Raw genomic sequence first — 6,047 nt, forward strand, 5'->3', positions numbered from 1 at the left:
GATTGTTATGTGATATCTTATCACCTATCCCTCCCCTTTCGGTTTAAAAGGTACCATCTATATAGTCGCACCTTATGAAAATTTTCTATCATTCTCTTTTTCTTCTAGAAAAAAATATATCACAAATCTTGCTTCTCATATCTAAGATATCCAAAAATTTAAATCTCTATTTTAGCAAACAAAATAACTTCTAAAACCATAGAAAAATACTCACAATTTTTTTTAAACCGGTATCTTTATAGGTGGGGAAAAAGCCGTCAGTAGTCGTTAAGATAGGGATGCGAATATGAAGAGATTTGATACACCTGTCCCTATATACAGTATCACGTATGCGTTACTATGGTACCATATTAACAGATTAAATATCAATTTTTACATCATGTTAAAACAATTGTGCATTTTATTTTACCCTTTCAGAATGACATCTGATAATTTTCACGCAGAATTCCGAAGAGTTCAGTACAAAAATCGCTGTCATACTATGCATATAAGACTAGTGATATGACTAGTAATATTTGATGAAAAATACTGATCACCTAACCTAAGCATTTCGCCGTGTTGAATAGTACATGGTTGAGTATGACGGGGAGTTATGCTAAAATGTGTGTAGTAACATTGAACACGTAATGACATATAGGCAACAACCAAGAATCATGTGCTGCATAGCTCCTTATAAATGTAGATTGTTCATGGCAAGACTGCGCATGGGCGGATCCAAGAATGCGCCTTTAAAGTTGCAAGAGTTACTGCTCAAGAGCAAGACTGCAGGACGGGTAGCTTCAGTCTTGAGCTTCATTAATTAAAACGGTTTAGTCAAGTCCAGGCGGTTTCAGACACCAGGAGGAGGCTTTGTGGACTTAATACTCTAATTAATTGGTAGCGCCAGTTGATAATCATATTGATATACATATGTGGTCATGTTTTATTATTTGAATTTCTCAGTATGGAATCATAGTTTGATCAATATTATAATTTACAATTACATAATACTACATTGTAAATTGATAACTTTTCAATTTAGACATACATATAGTAAAACTCTGATATAGCGAGTTTCTACGGACACTATAAAGATTCGATATAAGCGTAATTCGCTATACGTTTATAGCGAATTCATAATTAAAATATAACAAATTCATTATAAAACTGATTTGTTCTACACGTATATCAGTTGTATAAGAAAGCAGCAATCGATGTACTTGCGTTTGTATTGTCTCTAAGAGAAATTAAGCCTATGTATTTTCGAGAAGAACTATTCTATACAAGAAATATACACACCGATTTATATATGATAATTTATCTTGAGGGATTATTAAGTCACGCAAGAACATGTCAAAAGAAAAATGTCAACAAAATTATGTGCAATACGTACAAACAGTCTATCTATTTAAAATGAAAAAAATATCGTTATAAAAGGTGATTTTTACGTTCATTTTAAATTCAAGGGGAATATGAATTTACTTCGTTATATCCGTAAATTCGCTATATCCGTGTTCGTTATAAACGTAGATTTTTATATAGAATTTATAAAGAATTTGCCGGGGAAATCGAATTCACTTCGCTATAGCCGTACTTTCGCTATATCTGTGTTAGCTATATTCGAGTTTGACTAATTTTAGTAATTAAATTCACTCTGGTGACAAAGTGCATATATTTTGACTTGTTATTTGTATTTCATAAGTAGACCTATAAGATGATCAACTGACAAACGAGTTGATGGTGCAGGGGTTTCAACAGTCTCGTTTAAAGTCAGCATTTCGCAAATTCTATGGTCGTTATAACGATCTAGTTTGCCAATACAACCTATCATTGGGCAAAAGCCGCAAATGCTGTCTGACGTGTTTCATACCGATTGTTAGGCCGTTCTTGGCACACTGACTTTGACTACGAATAAATCCGTTTACCTGTTTAAGATGTAGGACTTACGGCAGGTGTGACCGGTCGACAGGGGATTCGTACTCCTCCTAAGCACCTGATCCCACCTCTGGTGTGTCCGGGGGTCCGTGTTTGCCCAACTCTCTATTTTGTATTGCTTGTAGGAGTTATGAAATTGATCACTGTTCGTTATCTTCACCTTTCTTGGAAAGGCATTATTAATACACGACGAACTGTCATTAATCTGCTTATCAGGTTTCGAGATCATCTTTAGTAGGACAGAATCAATTATGAATAGAGATAGTTTGCACAATTTCAGCATAATGAAAAATACAAAAAGACTGGTTAAAATAACAAACTTAATTTTAACACTTTAAAAACAATGCTACTTCATATAGATTGTGGATATATGGAAAATCATTGTATAAAAACAGAGAATATAGAAAATATCGGCATAGGATTTATTGCTCTTGACAACAATTTTTAATAGGAAATATAAACTTTTCAAGTATAAAATAGTTTACCAAATGTTTTATTGTACTTGTGAATAAGAGCCCTGTAAAAGATTAATAAAACTTTTGCAAAAAAGAAAAAAAACCGCACACATGACGTCACATGAGGAGAGAGCTATCTTAAATTCCACAATATCCTTTTCAAAAAAAATTTCTTAACATTTTTGTGACTGTTTATAATACTGACTTTATATTTTTGCTTGGGGAATTTCATTTTCACATGTTTGTTTCTGTTTATAGTTTTGTTTTCACAATTCAATTTCAACATTTTTATTTCTGTGAATAATCATTATTCCGGTTTCTTAAAAGTTATGTCGAAAAAGTTATTTCTAAAGTTATTGTAAAAAGTTTATTTTGAAGTGATAACCCATATAAGATCATTTTCCGATCGACAGGGGGCGACGATCAAATCGGCGTATTAAAATATTTGTAAGTGCAGTGAACCATAGTCATTGATATTCCGTCTATGTCCAGATATATAATCAAATAACTTGTAGTCTATTCAAATGATAAAATCCTAGTGCTATTTTGGGTCATATGTGGGTATTCTAGTTATACCCGCACTTTCTAAAGAAAGTTCGGGTATATTGTTGTTACATACCTTGGTCGTATGGAGCGCCAAATTAACATAAACTCAAATAATTGAAGATATCTTCAATTATTTGAAGATATCATCAATTCAATTACATGTATTGCTCTCTTTAATTGAATTAATGCGCGCATTAATTCAATTATTGCTCTCTTCAATTTAATTGATGAGAGCATCAATTTCGTAGAAATATTGCTCGCAATAATTAATTTAGAGCTCGGTATAAATAATTTGATGATCTCTTTAATTCAATTGAAGATATCTTTAATTATTTACAATACTTTTGTATAAGGAATTAATGCGCGCATCAATTCTTTTAAAGAGAGCAACAATTCAATTAAAGAGATCATTAATTCAATTGTGGATATGTTGAATTGAAGATATCTTTAATTATATAGTTGCTCTCTCTAAAAGAATTATTGCTCTCTTCAAATGAATTAAAGATATCATTAATTCAATTGAAGAGAGCAATAATTTAATTAATGAGCGCATTAAATCAATTATTGCTCTCATCATTTGATTTAATACGCGCATCAATTCAATTATTGCTCTCATCATTTGATTTAATGCGCATTATATCAATCATTGCTCTCTTTAATTGAATTGTAGCGCGCATCAATTCAATTGCTGATATCATTAATTCATTTGAAGAGATCATTAATTCAATTAAAGCGCGCATCAGTTCAGCTGAAGAATTAATGCTATCATCAATTCAATTAATGCGCGCAATAAATCAGAATTGAAGATATCATTAATTATTTGAAGATATCTTTAATTAAAATTGTTGCGCGCATCAAATGAATTGATGATATCTTCAATTATTTGAGTTTATGTTAATTTGGCGCTCCATAGGGTCGGAGTGGCCCTAATCTCAGCGAGATTCGACGGGGCTGGATAGCGTCAGTCCAAATATCCAGCCTCGACGACTCTCGCTGAGATTACCCTGGTCCGTCCCTCTGTCACATTTTCTTCTTCCTCAAACTCCTCTTTTATTTTAAACAGTAACCAATTAATCTTTTGGAAAATGATAAGTACTGTCCTGTAGATGTGCGATGCGATTTTGGAAGTTTCAATTTTTACCTGACCGCCGCGGTGGTCTGGCGGTAGAGCGTTTGCCCCGCATGTACATGGTCGGGGTTCGAATCCCGGCCGCGACAGACCTTAGTCGTTAAAACAGTTCCATCGCCAAACGTTCTGTATCGGGTGTGAATGTCACGGGTCCTCGGAGATGACCTTAAAAACGGATGGTCCGTGTCACAGTAGGTGTGGCACGCTCAATGGCCGTAAGCCCCGATCATAAGCCTAAATTTGAAACCCTTCACCGATCTTGGTGACGTCTCCATATAAGTGAAAAATTCTCGAGAAGGACGTTAAACAAGTTTAATCAATCAATATAAACTTGCATGGAGGTTAAAAAAAAAACCCCAAAACAATGTTTTTCTACAAAAACCTGGTTCAAAGAACTCTTACATTTTACCCAGTAGCCAAATTATCTTTATCTGTATGTCAACTTGTCAGATTTATATATGTCAACTTGCCAGATCTTTGTGTCAACTTGTCAGAAATTTTTGTCAACTTGTCATTTATTCAATATCAAGATTCAGGTGGAAATCTGAATTTAAGTAAAAACATGTTAGGTGGACCCCTTTTCGATCCAGTTCGCCTCCATGCACTTGCTGACGCCCCTGCATGTGGTGGCGGAACTATGCCACCATAACGGTGTCCTGAAGATTCAGAATTTTCATTTTCCTACAAACACCGCTGTGCTTAGCCAAATCATCTTTTGGAAGATGATTGGTAGTGTCCTGTTGATGTGAAATAACAAAATTTTCATTTTCACTCTGGGGCCCAAAAATTGGGGTGGTAAAACGACATTTTAACTAAAAAAGAAAGAACCCTGGTTCCCAGAACTCTTCTAACAATTTAAGCATTATCTACATCATCTTTTGGAAAACGATTGACGGTGTCCTGTAGGTTTACAATAAATATTTGGTATTTTCATTTTCACCCCCCCCCCATTCCTCTTATATCTTACACAGTAGCCTAATCATATTTTGGAAGGTAATAAGTGGTGTCATATAGATGTGCAATAAGGTTTCAGGATTTTCATTTTCACCTAGAGGCCAATTGGGGGTTGTAAAAAGATTTTATCTTAATAAAAAAACCTCTTACCAGTAGCCAAGTCATCTGTTGGGAGATGATTGGTGGTGTTCAATGTAATTTTGTACCGTTTGTAAGCTACATGTTCTGGATTAAGATTTTTGAAGATTAAATGTACATGTATATTGTTCAGTAGTGTATCATATGATCGACATGTCTGGGCAGTGCCTGAATCTTTGGACCAGGGGTCATGGATTTTTCAATATCAGTAAAAGCCTCCTTGCTTATCATACCCATGTATCCTGTTTCACTCCTAAAAGGAATGAAATCCTGTTTCAGTTCCACTCCTAAAGTCTATGTGGAGTGCCAAATGTACTTACACTCAAACAATTGAAGATATCCTCAACAATTCAAGATCTCTTCAAATAATTAATGATATCTTCAATTCTGAATTATTACATGCATTTATGGCAAGCCCTTTTACTATTTATTCGAAAAATAAGATATCTCTTTGAATTAAAGAGATATCTCTTATTTTACAGAGATATCTTTTTAAAATGAGAGATATCTCTTAATTTTAAGAGATATCTCTCTAGATAAGAGATATCTCTTTCACTTAGAGAGATATCTTTCATTTAGAGATATCTCTTTCACCTAGAGAGATATCTCATTTATCTTTAGAGATATCTCTTACACTTAAAGAGATATCTCTTTCACTTTAAGAGATATCTCTTTCACGTAGAGAGATATCTCTTATACTTTAAGAGATATCTCTTTCACTTAGAGAGATATCTTTTACTTTGAGAGATATCTCCTTCACTTAAAGAGATATCTCTCTAAGAATTCCTAGAAAGATATCTCTCAAAGTATAAGAGATATCTCTTTAATCGTTGAAAAAGAGATATCTCTCAAAGAGAAAGAGATATCTCTTTCCAATATTCTTATTAGTTTGAATACTTAAGTACTCCTCC

The sequence above is a fragment of the Ostrea edulis genome, chromosome 2, assembly GCF_947568905.1.
Source record: "Ostrea edulis chromosome 2, xbOstEdul1.1, whole genome shotgun sequence".
Taxonomy (NCBI): Eukaryota; Metazoa; Mollusca; class Bivalvia; order Ostreida; family Ostreidae; genus Ostrea; species Ostrea edulis.